This window comes from Sorex araneus, chromosome 5 (assembly GCF_027595985.1).
Source record: "Sorex araneus isolate mSorAra2 chromosome 5, mSorAra2.pri, whole genome shotgun sequence".
In the NCBI taxonomy this organism is placed as follows: domain Eukaryota; kingdom Metazoa; phylum Chordata; class Mammalia; order Eulipotyphla; family Soricidae; genus Sorex; species Sorex araneus.
The window spans coordinates 79,464,140-79,480,713 of NC_073306.1; positions in this window are offsets into that span (position 1 = coordinate 79,464,140).

Sequence of the window (16,574 nt, forward strand, 5' to 3'; positions counted from 1 at the left end):
CTCTCATTTCATCCTGTATTTTCTTGGTGGATCGTTCCATTGCTTCTTTCATATCCTCCCTTAATTTATTGGATGTCTGTTCCATAGTTACTTTGAGTTCCTTGAACATCTTCAACATTTCCTCTCTGAGATCATACTTGTGGGTAACCCCTGTTGGGACTTCTGGAATCTTTTCTTCATTCTCTCCTCATGGTGGGGGTTTTCACTGTTTCTTCATATTGTTATGGAACTATAGAGGTGGAACCTTCCATTTCTCTATCCCTATTCCCTCTTGCTGCAAAAGGGGATTCTGCATGAGCTTATTCGATGATGGAAACCTTTTTCCCCTTCTAGAATACTTCCTTACTCTCAGGCACTCCTCTTGGTTTATGTGGGACTTTTAGTGAAGGCTATGCTCACCTTATAAAGGGCTTGTGCAGCTTCTTGTGCTCACAGACAGTTTTTGTGAAATTATAATAGCCTCGTGGACTATTGGTATATAGTGTTTGAGATGGCCAGGATCTGTTAAACTAAGAAACTTCTGCACCGCGAAAGATACAGTGACGAGAATACAAAGACAATCTACAGAATGGGAAAGGATATTCACCCAATACCCACCTTATAAGGGGTTGATATCAAGGATATACAAGGCACTGGTTGAATTCTACAAGAAGAAAACATCCAACCCCATCAGAAAATGGGGTGAAGAAATGAACAGAAACTTTCTCAAGGAAGAAATACAAATGGCCAAAAGGCACATGAAAAAATGCTCATCACTAATCATCAGGAAGATGCAGATCAAAACAACTATGAGCTACCACCTCACACCACAGAAACTGGCACACATCCAAAAGAACAAAAGCAACTGGTGTTGACGTGGATGTGGGAAGAAAGGGATCCTCCTACACTGCTGGTGGGAATGCCAACAGGTTCAGCCCTTTCGAAAAACAATGTGAACCCTTCTCAAAAAATTAGAAATTTAGCTCCCATTTGACCAAGCAATACCACTTCTGGGAATACATCCTGGAGAAGTAAAAAAGTATAGCCAAAATGACATCTGCAGTTGTATGTTCATCGCAGCACTGTTTACAATAGCCAGAATCTGGAAAAAGACCCGAGTGCCCGAGAACAGATGACTGCTTAAAGAAAGTTTGGTATATCTACACAAAGGAATACTATGCAGCTGTTAGAAAAGATGAAGTTCATGAACTTAACATATAAGTGGATCAACATGGAAAGTATCAAGCTCAGTGAAATGAGTCAGAAAGAGAGAGACAGACATAGAAAGATTGCACTCATCTGTGGAATATAAAAATAACAGAATGGGAGACAAACACCAAAGAATAGTAGAAATAAGTAACAGGAAGTTTGCTCCATTGCTTGGAAGTTGACCTCACATGCTGGGGGACAAGGCAGCTCAGATAGAGAAGGGAACACCAAGTAAAGTGTGGTTGGAGGACCTGCTCGGGATGGGAGATGAGTGCTGAAAGTAGACTATAGATTGAACACGATGGGCACTCAATACCTCTATTGCAAACTACAATACCCAAAAGGAGAGAGAGAACAAAAGGGAATGCCCTGCCACAGAGGCGGGGTGGGGCAAGGGGGTAGAAGGTGTGGGGGGGTTGTGAGGAATACTGGGATCATTGGTGGTAGAGAATGGGCACTGTTGGAGGGATCAGTACTCGAGCATTGTATGACTGAAACACAGCACAAAATTATGTAAATCTGTAACTGTACCCTCATGGTGATTCACTAATAAATAAATAGTACATTGTTTTAAAAATCAAAATACTTTTTAAAAAACTAAAATGAGTAATTAAAATAATAAACAAAAGTATTGCAATCACATTGCCAATATCTAATTCAAAAGTCAAAAGGGGTCAAAGAATGTAAGTTATCATGTCTGTAACTACTTAATAAAATTACTAAAACTTAGAGGATAATTTGACAAATTCTCTGTCAGATGAAGGATTTAAATCCTCTCCAGGGCCAGATTATGACTGGACAGTCGATCACCTGCCTTGTATATGTATGGTCCTGGGTTCAATTCCCAGCACTGCAAGATAAATAAATAATAAATTAATTAAAACCCTTAGTAATGACAGAACAAATAAAAATGTCAAATAAGATATATGAATAAAACATTTAGAAGGTGTTATTTGAATACTTTATTTAATACTTTGACTACAATAGTCTCAGAGAAAAACTAACAACTATCTGAAAGTCCACCATTGGTAAATTAGTGAAACAAAAATTCTACTGTATTACAAAGCATTTACAGAGCTAATAGATCAAAACATTAGCTCACATATGATGAAACAGTGGTAATAGAAACAGACTATGAAAGAATATATACCATTATTTAAAATTTATACCATTTTCTATTTAGATTGAATGTCAACTGTCTAACACAAATTAAGGCTTAATTAATGTATTTAGTGAGTTAAATACATTAAGATTTTGCACTATATGCTTGCTCTTCAAGTTCATGTTCTCCCTGCAACACATATATTACTGTCTATCCTGTCTCTTTCTTTGCTTCCCTTTTTCTACTATGGAAATGCCTGTGTTCCCTCTTAAATACATACTCTCTCTTTCTCTCCCCTCAAATTTTTCTAAGTAAATTTCAATAAAATCTCTTTCTCTTGGGTTGTAGCAATGATAGCACAGGAGGTAAGGCGTTTGCCTGGATTTGATTTCCAACATCCTATATGGTCCCCTGAGCACCGCCAGGAGTAATTCCTGAGTGCATGAGCCAGGAGTAACCCCTGTGCAACACCAGGTGTGACCCAAAAGTGGAAAAAAAAACTATGTTCCTTTACTCAAAAAAAGATTTTGGACTATAAATATAACTGTAGATTATATATAACCACAGTTAATTACAAATAAATGTATAATATATAATTCTATATTTTGATGTAGATTTATATTAAGTGATTTTTAAATAAATATTAATTTAAAAATCTATGTATTTTGTACAATTAAACAAAAAAGCATAAAAGGTATACAGGACAGATAGCAAACAGTTAACATTTGTCACGCATGCAGCAGCTGACCTTGGTTTCATCCCCAACACCACATGGTCCCAGAACATCACCAGGTACAGTCCTGGAAGGCCCCTTAAACCACACCAGAGTCACCAATATAATCACCTACCCCCTTCTTCACTAACATCCCCACAGGGCCTGAGCAGTACTGTATCCTTGGACCCTCACATTTAACTGCCATCCCAAGAATCTCCAGAATAGGCTCCCAGACCTGAGCATGTCTTGGAAGATCCAAACAAAAAGATAGTCACATACACATGTTTTGAAGCATTATGTTATATACATGAAACTTATAATACTATTACATGGCATATATTCCTCAATTTTTCAGATGACAAAATTCAATTACAAATGACGTGAACAGAGAGAGAAAAACAAACTGAAATAAAAAGTAAATTCCTTGGAGTAATAGAATTGCTATCCATTTTATTTTTCTTTTAACTTCCCATATTTTCCAATCTTTTTTGCAAAACATTTTGTAAAGGAAAGAAAATATTTTATACAGGTTGCATGACTGCAATATTATGCATATAAGATAATATTCAAAATAATGCTCATTAACATGATAAAAGTTCACAGTACGCTACTTTATAAAAATGTATTGGGAATACTGCATTGTTTTATTCCAATTATGTATATACAAGTGTACACACATAGAGGAAAGAAGCTACAAAATTATATTAAAATCTTATGAGCTTTTTTAATAAAATTGTTTCTTTCTCTCTATAATTGTACCTTCTCAATTTTATACCAAAGAAAACCTTTCCCTTGTTCAGGAGTAAAAATAGCAGGAAGATAGAGGAAGAGATTATTTTTGCTTTAAGAAACAGAAACTATGTAGCTGGGCTGAAGGTCAAGCCATCAATCCATAACAAAAGCTGAGCGAATTCATCCTCAGTGATAAACTTACTTTTTCCTCAAGTATTTATTTTCTACAACCATTCATGCTTATGTCTCTGAACTGTATTAAAATATTAATGTATTCTTCTCATGTTATCCTCTCATGTTGCTCAACTTTCAATCTGAGTAATAAATCTATACTTTTTCAGCTTCGAAAAGAGTGAGGGAACTTGCCCAAGGTGACACAAAATGCTTATCAGTGGCGACAGGAGTAAAAAACAGTGGTCCTGACTTGCAGACCAAAATTATCTACCTGGAACACAAGTTTCTAAAGTTCATTAAACCCTCGTTTGCTTTACAGAATTTCTAAATCAGCAACCAAGAAAGTTTCAAATATGTACTGGGCTCTAAAGAGCCTGGTAAGGGGGAAGACTCAGTGAGAACATTAAGTAGACATCAGTGATGCTGCTTTAAGAATGTTCTGGATGGTGGGGCTGGAGCGATAGCACAGTGGGTAGGGCATTTGCCTTGCACACGGCCAACCAGGGTTCAATTCACAGCATCCCATATGGTCCCTTGAGCACCACCAGGGGTAATTTCTGAGTGCATAGCCAGAAGTGACCCCTGTGCATCGCCGGTGTGACCCAAAAAAAGCAAAAAAAATGACCCCAAAAAGCAAAAAAATAAAAAATAAATTAAAAAAGAATGTCCTGGAGAGTATTATGCTAAGTGAAATGAATCAGAAAGAGAGAGACATAGAATGGCTGCACTCATTTGTGGAATATAAAATAACATAATATGAGATTGATACCCAAGGACAGTAGAGACAAGGGCCAGGAATATTGCTCCATAGTTGAAAGCCTGCCTTATGAGCTGTGGGAGAAGGCAACTGGGATAGAGAAGGGATCACTCAGTCAATGATGGTTGGAGGGATCATTTGGGATGGGAGATGTGTGCTGAAAGTAAATAAAGGACCAAACATAATAGCCTCTCAGTATCTGTATTGCGAACCATAATGCCCCAACGTAGAGAGAGAATATGGAGAAAATTGTCTCCATAGAGGCAGGGGGAAGGGTGGAGTAGTGGGGGGGGGCCCAGATACTGGGGACATTGGTGGTGGAGAATGTGCACTGGTGGAGGATGGGTGTTCAATCATTGTATGACTGAAATTCAACATGAAAGCTTTGTAAGTGTTGCTCACGGTGATTCAACTAAAAAAAAAAAGAATGTTCAGTAATGTCTTTCTATTTGGCAGCTTTTTTAATTTTAATTTTATTTTATTTTAGGTACCATGGTTTCTTACACTATCAAGGGTAAGGTATCTTGTGTGAATCACTCCAGCACAACACACTACACCAGAAAACTTGCATCCCACCAACCCCACCATGGTAAACTTCCTACTGAAGACATGTCTTCAGTTTCTGTTTTCTTCAGGCATTTGTTACTCTTCTTCTGGTTCTTTATATCTCACATACAAGACAGATCATTCTGTATCTATTCGTTTCCTAACTTTACTCAGCAAGGTACTCTTCAGATCCATCTACCTCGCAGTCAATAGCATGTTTTTAACATTTCTTATAGTGGAGTAGTATTTCATTGTACAGATGTACCATAATTTCTTTATCCAGTCATCTGTTTTTGGACACTTAAGTTGTTTCCAAATTATGCCTATTATTAATAGTGTCTATTCTTGTCATGAATATAGGCGTGTAAATGTCTTTTTCTAAATATAGGATTTTGGACCCCTGGGATAGATTCTTGATGGAAGGAGAACAAAAAACATGAACTGCAGAACTAGGATGGTCTTGCTTAGACTATTATACAGTTTCCTTGTCAGTGTTTAAATTTTCCTGCAATCCTGTAAAGCTTCCTCCACCACCAGAAGTTGACACACTTAGGTAGAAACATGAACGATTTATACTTTCAAAGAAAAATATATACTTCATGCACAAATCATTCTGCCAAAATTATTCCCTAAGAAAAATAATAAGACAGAGTTTGACAATCTGGCAAATCCACAAGTAGCATGTCATCTAATAATCCATAATAGGTTCTAAAGCACATCCAATCAGCTTTTCAAATTGCAACTTTTAATAAACTATTGATGAAACAGAATTGATAATCAGTTTGGTTCTCTATTTTTAATTCCTCAGTCTAGCTTTTGAAAGCCAATTCTAATCTTTAAACAGTTAATTCAACTTCTCATTCATAATAAAAACTACATCCAAAAAGCTTCAATAACCAGTTAATTAAATGTTTGTTGCTATTTTTTCCACCATAATAAGAAATTCTGCTCAATAGGGGATGTTTAAAAGTTCATATGTCACAACAGCCTCAAATACATACTTCTCCCCTTATATTTATATCAAAAATATAAAAAAACCTAAACTATGGCTTAATATTTTTTACACTGCTAAACCTTCTCCAGCCACACATATACACCAAAAATGTAGTAAAATGCAATAAGCTTCTTTGAAAGTTAGTGTACAATTATATATTTATAAATATATATCAATTTGTATATATGCATGTGTGTTTGCATACATAAATGTGTATGTATATCTACATAGATAGGTTTAGGCAATTTTATTTTTTTTAAATTTTTTATTGAGTCACCATGTGGAAAGTTACAAAGTTTTCAGGTTTAAGTCTCAGTTATACAATGCTCGAACACCCATCCCTTCACCAGTGCACATATTCCACCACCAAGAATCACAGTATAGCTCCACTCCGCACCCCCACACCCCTAGCCCCCCCACACCCCTAGCCCCTCCCTTAGCCCCCCGCCTGTGTAACTAATAAATTTCACTTTACTTTCACTTTGATTGCATTCAATATTTCAACAAAACTCACTATTATTGTTTGGAGAGTCTCTCCCCTAAAGTCAGACCTGCTGAAAAGGAAGCATTAGATAATTTGTTTTCCATTGCTGAGAATGAAGAGGTATGAGGTCGAGTGACCACACTTAGTGGCCTCACGGTTTTGGGTTTCTGTATTTTAGTATTTTAGTAACTAAGTCCAGAGAGATATCTGCCAGAAGTTGCATCATTGCCAACTTGTACTTCTCAGTTACATTATATTCCACATATGAGTGCAATCTTTCTATGTCTGTCTCTTTCTTTCTGACTCATTTCACTCAACATGATACTTTCCATGTTGATCCATTTGTATGCAAATTTCATGACTTCATGTTTTCTGACAGCTACATAGTATTCCATTGTGTAGATGTACCAGAGTTTCTTTAACCAGTCATCTGTTTTGGGGCATTCTGGTTTTTTCCAGATTGTGGCTATTGTAAACAGTGCTGTAATGAACATAGAAATACAGATGCCATCTCTACTATACCTTTTTGCCTCTCCAGGATATATTCCCAGGAGTGGTATTGCTGGGTCAAATGGAAGCTCAATTTCTAATTTTTTGAGAATCGTCCATATTGTTTTCCAAAAGGGCTGAGCCAGTCGGCATTCCCACCAGCAGTGAAGAAGAGTCCCTTTCTCCCCGCATCCACGCCAACACCGGTTGTTTTTGTTTTTTGGAATGTGGGCCAGTCTCTGTGGTGTGAGATGATATCTCATGGTTGTTTTGATCTGCATCTCCCTGATGATTAGTGATGTTGAACATTTTCTCATGTGCCTCTCAGCCATTCGGATTTCTTCTCTGGGAAAGTTTCTGTTCATTTCATCACCCTATTTTTTGATCGGGTTGGCAGTTTTCTTCTTGTGGAGTTCAACTAGTGCATTGTATATCCTTGTTATCAACCCTTTATCGGATGGGTACTTCGCAAATATCCTTTCCCATTCTGTAGATTGTCTTTGTACTTTGATCACTGTTTCTCTTGAGGTGCAGAAGCTTCTTAGTTTGAGATAGTCCCATTTATTTATCTCTGTTTTCACTTGCTTGGCCAGTGGCATGTCAGCTTTGAAGATACCTTTGGCTTCATTGTCATGAAGGGTTTTGCCGAGGTTTAGGCGATTTTAATCTCTGACCAAAAGAAGGAAGAACAGAGGTTTGTGGAATATATATATATTTTTTAGAATTTTTTTAATTCTCCTTTTTATTTTTTTTATTGAATCACTGTGAGAGAGTTACAAGCTTTTATGTTTGGGTTACAATCACACAATGATCAAACACCCATCCCTCCAGTGCACATTCCCCACCACCAATATCCCTGTATACCCCCCCTTTCCTACCCTCCCCCTGCCTCCATGGCAGACAATATTCCCCGAACTCTTTCTCTACGTTTGGGCATTATGGCTTGCAACACAGACACTGAGAGTTCATCATGTTTAGTCCATTATCTACTTTCAGCACACATCTCCTATCCCGACTGATTCCTCCAGCCATCATTTTCTTAGTGATTTCTTCTCTATTCCTGTGGAATATCTTTTCTATTACTTCTACTCCCATTTTTTAAACTATATTAGAAAAATAAAATTAACAATACTCTAATTTAAAGCTTTTCAACCCATAATTAATTTCCTCTGTACTCCTAAAATAGACTTTCAAGTTTTGGAGTTTAAAATGGCTGAGATAGATATCCTTTTATATTTTAGGAAACATTAACGTTTGAGGAAATCATCATTTCTTGTTAGAAAGAGAAAATAGTACATCAAAGAAAAATGTACTAATTGATGGTTTTCTAAATAAAGCATGATCATTGAGTAATACTAAATTGGTTGTCTCGGGTGTCAAATTAATCTCTTCATTATGTAGAAGTAGTCTGGCTATTTTGTGTTTCAATCCATCTTTAAGAGCAGCATTTGATTAATCATGTTAATGATGACAGTTTTTAGCTAGTGACAAATGATACATTTATTCAGGTCCTTTTTCATATAATCCAAGCTATTGTGAATAAAAGAAAAAGAAACATCAATTTAGAAAATTAAATTAATATGCTTAGTCTAAACTTTACTTTAACAAATCAAATCACAAGTAAGGATTAGTTAATAAGTAAATAGGCACCATAAAAAATAATTATCATCAAACACAGAGCATACAAATTCTTCAAGAATTTTTTATGTTAAAGAATATAAACAAGCCACATACTGGGGCTAATTTAAAGTTGGTGAATTTCAAAAGCAAAGTGACCAAGCTATTTCAGATCTGCTACCCACAAGGTGACCTTACTAAAATCCGAATTACTTTAGAAGACCCATCTTAAGAGGATCTGTTAGTACAGAATGAGAGAAAAGCTCCTTTGCCCCCTTTAGAGCTTTTTTTTAATTGAGATAACATGATTTACAATACGATTAGCATTTATGTTTTTGACATACAATTTAGCTGCACCACACCCGCCATCAAAGTGCAAATATCACTCCACCACTGTCCCTAGGTCTTTCTCACCCGCCCATTCCTCCTTATCTACTCTCTGGGCAGACTATTCAATTGGCAGATTCCAGGGATTTGTTTTCATAAGCCATTATCTAATCCCTTGCTTTGGTACTTTATATACTACATGTGAATGAGCTCATCCAACATTTGTCTCTCTCTCCTTGGCTTATTTTGCTACTATGTTTTATTTTGTTTTTGGACCATACCTGGGGATGCTCAGGGTTTGCTTCTGGCTTTGCACTCAGAAATTACTCCTGGTCTGTTCAGGAGACATATGGGGTATTGGGCATCAAACCCGTTCAACCTTGTGCAAGGCACATGCCCTACCCACTGTACTTTCTTTCTAGTGCCTTAACACAATACTTTTTACTTCCACCAAGTTGTAGCAAAAGACAAAATTTTGTAGTAGTTCATTATGTTTATAGACCACAATTTCTTTATTCACCCATCTATTAATGGGCTTTTGGGTTGTTTCCAGATCATTGTAAATGGTGCTGTAATGAACATAAATGTTCACACATCTTTGAGAATTAGTGTTTTTGTGTTCTTGGAATAGATGCCAAGAAATGGAATTGCTGAATCACATGAAAGTTCTAAATTTTTGAGAAAACACCATACTGTCTTTCAGAAAGATTAAATCTGATTATATGCCCAACAGTGAATGAGAGTTCCATTCTCATTGTACCCCACAAGCATTGGATATTTCTGATTTTTTTGATATAAGTCATTCTCCATGGCATGAGGCAATAACTCACTGTTATTCCCCTAATGCCCCTAATTGACTTTCATTCCCCTAATAATCAGTGATGAGGAGCACTTTTTTCATATGCCTGTTGACCATCTGCATAATTTCTTAGGAAAGCATCTATTTAGTCTTTTTCCTATTTTTATGTGGTTATTCTCTTTAAAGATAATTAGTGGAGGTAGAGAAAGAATAGTACAGTGGACAGGGAACTTACCTTGCAAGCTGCAGACCCAGATGGATACCCAGAATCCCATACAGCCATCTGAGTCCGAGTAGGAGTGATCCCTGAACACACAGTCAGGAATAAGCCCTGAGCACTGAGCATCGTAACACTGTCATCCCGTTGTTCATTGATTTGCTTGAGTGGGCACCAGTAATGTCTCCGTTGTGAGACTTGTTACTGTTTTTGGCATATCAAATATGTCACAGGTAGCTTGCCAGGCTCAGCATGCGGGCAGGGATACTCTCGGTAACTTGCCGGACTCTCCAATAGGGACGGAGGAGTCAAACCCAGATGGCCATGTGCAAGGCAAATGCCCTACCTGCTGTGCTATTATTGCTCCAGCCTGAGCATAGAGGGTAAGGCAAAAATAAAAACTTAAAAACAAAATAAATTGATCAATAAAGATAATTAAAGAGGACCGAGAAATAACTATTTGAGTACATGCTTTGCATAAAAGAATCTTGGTTTGATCCCCAGAATGACATGGTCCCCTCTACTATCACCAAGGATAGCCCCTGAGCACCTGCAGGAGGCCCCAAAACAATAAAGTAGCTAGAAAATTAGTTTGGGGTGTCTAATATACCTATTTAGAGCAAAAGTTGTAATATAGGAGTTGACAAACTACAGCTCTGCCCAAGAGCCACATCTACCTAGTGTCCTCTTTTGTAAATAAAACTTTAACAGAACACAGTCATTGTAATTCATGTATGTAATGCCCTTAATGCTTTCAGACTAAAAAGATAGAGACCATTTGGTATGCAAAACCTAAAATTTGTGTTATCTACCTCTTTTCAGCAACTTTGCTGATCCCTTGGCTCCTGCTTGAATACATGTTTTCAAGTTTTTAGTAATAGATCCTTTTCAAACAAAATATTACAGGAAAATAAAATATTTGATGCCAGGGAGATGGCTAAATAACCAGAGCACATATCCAGATTTGATCTCCAGCACTCTGGGTCCCCAGAGTATCACGAGGAAGGAAGGAAGGAAGGAAGGAAGGAAGGAAGGAAGGAAGGAAGGAAGGAAGGAAGGAAGGAAGGAAGGAAGGAAGGAAGGAAGGAAGGAAGGAAGGAAGGAAGGGAGGGAGGGAGGGAGGGAGGGAGGGAGGAGGGAGGGAGGGAGGGAGGGAGAGAGGGAGGGAGGGAGGAAGATTTTGTTAGTACATATTATTTTTTTTTGAATTAATCTTTTTTTTTATTAGTGAATCACCGTTAGGGTACAGTTACAGATTTATACATTTTTATGCTCATGTTTCCCCCATACAAAGTTCGAGAACCCATCCCTTCACCAGTGCCCATTCTCCACCACCCGTAAACCCAGCATCCCTCCCACGCTCCCCAGTCCCGTCTCCCCCCACCCCATACTGCCACTATGGCAGGGTATTCCCTTTTGTTCTCTCTCTCTGATTAGGTGTTGTGGTTTGCAATAAAGGTGTTGAGCGGCCATTGTGTTCAGTCTCTAGTCTACATTCTGCATGCATCACCCCTCCCATGCATGACCTCAGACCACATTTTACTTGGTATTCCATTCTCTGAGTCCTGCATTACCTTTAAATGCACACAGAAATTAGCAATACACATATATGTTTAAAAGAAAAGTCTAAGGTAGGAAAATATCCAAGAACATATGGTATGTTTTCCACTTTTAATGCATCATGATGAGTACAAGAAAGTGAAAAAAAGCTAGCTAAGTACATATTATTTTTTATAAATTAAAATGCAAAGCATTGGGGCTGGAGCGATAGCACAGCGGGTAGGGCGTTTGCGTTGCACGCGGCCGACCCGGGTTCGATTCCCAGCATCCCATATGGTCCCCTGAGCACCGCCAGGGGTAATTCCTGAGTGCAGAGCCAGGAGTGACCCCTGTGCATTGCCGGGTGTGACCCAAAAGAAAAAAAAAAGTAAAATGCATTTACTTAAATGAAATCAATCTATAAGAACAAGCAATATTTTTGTTGAAAATTATAAATTAAGAGTGCTAGATGACTCCTATTTTAATGTTTTTTAATGTAGAAATACTGCTATTTATTCAGCCACTATTCACTGACTGGAGCTGGCATAAACTCCACATTACTTTTTTATTGAATATCCATGAGATAGACCATTACAAAGCTGTTAGTGATTGAGTTTCAGTCATACAATGATCCACCAGTGTACATTTCCCACCACCAATGTCCCATTTCCTTCCCACTGTCCCCTAACACCCTCTATTGGCAGGCACCTCTCTCTCACCTTTCTCTCTCTCTCTCTCTCTCTCTCTCTCTCTCTCTCTCTCTCTCTCTCTCTCTCTCCCCTTTTGTGCATTATATTTTGCAATACAGGTACTTAGAGGTCATTGTACTTATTCAGAGAGTTCAGTAATTTTATCAGGAAGGTAATGCTAATGCTGGAGTAGCTTTTTTAAGCGGGTGACAACTTTGGGGTATGGACATGCCTACTGAGGTTTCAACTCCAAGAAAGCCTGGAGATTTCAGTCACAAAACCCGCATATCCATATTTTCAGCAGATTATATCTCAGTGATGTGAGGTTCATCCTTAGACGGTGGAGTCTGGCTGGGGGCATGGCGGTGATTTTGGATTGTAGGAGCAAGCCGCTGCCAGGGACGCTGCTTCGGTGGGGATCAAGCCAATCTGTACACCTCTGATTTACTCTGGTCTGTTCAGCCTTGTGTGCATCACAGATTAAGTGTGGCTTTTGAACTCTTTCTAGATTTATTTATGGGTCTTTGAAGCAGGGTTAATAAATGCACTTGTATAGCCGAGCTGAAGGTGGTTTGTGATTGTGGCCCCCATATACTTTACTTTGGGCTGTTTGACTTCTCAGGAAACTTAGTCCTGAACTGTTGGGGTGGGGCCAGAGGCACAGAGGCAGTTTGGGAGTATCAGGAAGCCTGAAGGCACTGCCCATCAGGCTGCTGATGCACTCGCCCTGTGGGTACAGGTTGACCTGCTGGCAGTACCGCACCCCCTAGATGACTCCTAATTTAATTGCAGTCATTGCATTATCCCTGTTTTTAGTTTAGTTTAGCTTTGCTTTATTTTAGATTGTGTTTTGGTTGCAGAGAATTGATTCACACAGATAAGTGGTTGCAAATAGTAGCAGTTTTTTTTAAACTCTCTTGCAAACTCAGGATACTCTACAATTATAAGATGATAGAGGTTTATTCTAAGAAGTTGCACAAGTTAACTGGCAGCCCAAGTTAACACACTGCTGATCTCCTGGGTATTAAATTTTTAGTACTTAGCACTTGTGCTATGTGTCTTTTTGCTTTTTATTTATTTGTTTTGTTGTTGTTGTTGTTGTTGTTGTTGTTGTTTGCAGGGTAGGGGATCAAACTCAGAGCCTCACTCACAGATGTGAGGCAGGAGTTCTTCCAGAGCTGTGTACCCAGTACACAGCTGTGTGTGTTTTTTGCCTTTAATTCTAACATATTTTTTAATTGTTTCTGGACCATGCCCCACAGTGTTCTGGGCTTTCTCCTGGCTCTGTGCCCAGGGATCACTCCTGGTATTTAGGGGAGCATACAGGTTGGCCACATGCAAGGCGAGTGCCTTTCTCACTATACAAGAAATGTTTCGCTTGCCATAGGCATATAAAACTATACACCTATTCTTAAAAATCATATATTTTTCAAACATGTATTTCAAACATGTATTTTTATTAAGAACTTTCATGTTCTTTGATATTACTTTCTTTGAAATAATGACTAACCCAAATCAACCCAATCTTAGCTTGTTCCCAGAATTTTTCCTCCTGGCATCAGAGGAAGAATGCTCCATTTCCTCTCATATTAAAGCAGAAAGGTATGCAGCCTGAGAGCTTTTAAAGATTGTACTTTTCCATCTTGTTTACCAGATATAGAATGACACTGATATACCAAGAAATGAAAAGGTAAGAGAAGTAATCTTTGTGATGCTGAAGAATATGCTTCCTTAAAATCTAGTTCTCTCCATGGTTTGATTAAAAATAACAATAAATTCCCATTTATTTGCTTAAGATACTTTGGGCTCGGTGTGAGTTGAGCATCCTAACATAAACACAGACTTATACACGCACACAGCCGTATAAATAGACTTTCACAGATGTATGAGTGAAAGTCTAAAAGTATACATATAACCATTTTTTACTCTTTCTGGGCCCCTATATCTGAATTTTCCTAAATTTGTGTAATCTTCTCATCCCTATTAATCTTAGTCACTGTCACTGTGATCCCGTTGCTCATCAATTTGTTCGAGCAGGCACCAGTAACATCTCTCATTGAGAGACTTATTGTTACTCTTTTCGGCATATCCAATACGCACAGGTAGCTTGCCAGGTTCTGTTGTGTGGGCTCCATACTCTCAGTAGCTTGCCGGGCTCTCCGAGAGGGGCAGAGGGATCAAACAGGGGTTGGCCTCATGAAAAGTGAAAACCCAACCACTGTGCTATCGCTCCAGCCTGTGTAACCTTACATAAATAAAATGTCTTAATACAAAGAAGCAAAACCATTAACTTACATGGAAAAAATTTATACTGCAGAACCCATAAATAATCTACAAAATCGCAGCAAAATAACTCTAAAATGCCTCTAACATATAGTAGAGGTAGAAACAATACGATAAACACCCATATAAAGTACAGGGGAGGGGCGTGACAGTGCCACTCTGGTTGCTCCAATCTCAAAAGTCTTCTACAAAACAAATGCTGAACACTGCTTTTGCTTTATTTTTTCTTGTCATAACTTTATTTTATCTTGTCATAACTAAAAATTCATTTCAAATTTCTTTCACTTAGAAAAAACAAATATTAAAATAGCATGCTTTTGCATAAAAGCAACATGGCATAAGACAGTATTTCAAGAATAAGAACTATCCTTATATACTAGCATCAGAGAACTTTTCTAAGCAATTTGACCAGAATAAATTACTTAATTTTCACTACAATCCCATAGAGTAATAACAATTATTATCTCTAGTTTGCAGAAAAAAAAGCTGAGACAGAGATGAGCCAAATAACTTATCCAGAATAAATAGTAGGACAAATGGCAAGGCACAAAAGTTGTTTCTAGAGATCCTACTCTGGACTTTTCTGGATCATGTTGCTGAAAACCCCAAACAGTTGCTTTCCAAGCCTTCACTGCACCTAGGTTAATGCAATCAAAGCACCCAGTCCACAGATGCAAGGACCTGGAATATCTGTGTCTTTGGCAGTGATCATTGTGACAGAAGGCTCAAGCTCCTGACTGCAGTGCCACGGCCAATACCCAACTTCTCAAGAGCACTCAGTGAAGCAGCGTCTATCACAGAGGTCACAACAATGTCAGCTTTGCTGTTATTGGGGTATGGTGCTTTGTTGGTTCCTGGCTGTATCCTCTTCAACTTTCCTTTCCAATGAGGCTGAAAGCCACCAACAACTCTTGTTTGGCCCTGGACTTGGGAACACACCTAGTGGAATTAAGGGGTAACTCCAGGCTTGGAGCTTGGGGGTTGTCCCTGGTAATGCTCAAGGAGCCATAAAGTACCAACGATCAAACCTGGACCTCACACATACAGAGAATGTGCTCAGTCCTACATTAACCACCCCTCAAATTATCTTTTTAACTCCTTCTTCTTTTTTTTTTGCTTAAATTACTATTTTCTACTACTTGCACTTGGGTATCTTTGTGTATAAATGTGCATGGATGTTTGCTTTTTCAAAGGCTCCACATCTGGCTGTGCTCAGAGGGTCACTACTCACTGTTCTCATGTTCTTCCTGGCAGTGCTCAGGGGACCACATGGGCCAGGGATTAAACCCATTGAACTATCTCTCCAGCTGTGTATTATATACACTATATATATTATATATGCGATATAATATGTAGTTATTACTGGAGAACCTACTTGGGAAAGTATAACTTTCAGATTATTTTTTTATACTTCTATAGTGTTTTCACTTTACAACTTAAAATATTTTTCTACATTTTTTCCTTTCAGATTAAAGATAATCCTGTATTCCATATTAAAAGTCTTATCTTTGAGCTCGAGAGTTAGAGTGCTTGCCTTGCATGTAGCCAACCCAGGTTCAATCCCTGGCACCACATATTGTCCCCTAAACCCACCAGGAATGATCCATCAGAGCCAGAGTAATTATTCCCGAAGCACAGCTGGACACATCCAAAAAAACAGAAAAAAAGGAGAGAAAGGAGAGAGAGATAAAGAGAGAGAGAACTTTATTTCAGCCAGAAGGATAGTACATAGGTTAAGATACTAGCTTAGCATGAAACTACAGTCAGGATACTTGTTCAAATCCTGCCCATATATGGTCTCCTGAGCACCACAAGGTGCTATAAGCACAAAGCCAAGCATGGTCCCTAAGCACCACCAGATGTGACCTCGTCAGAAAAAATGTTTAAGCCTTCCCACTTCCTGCAAAGAATGGCAGAGGACC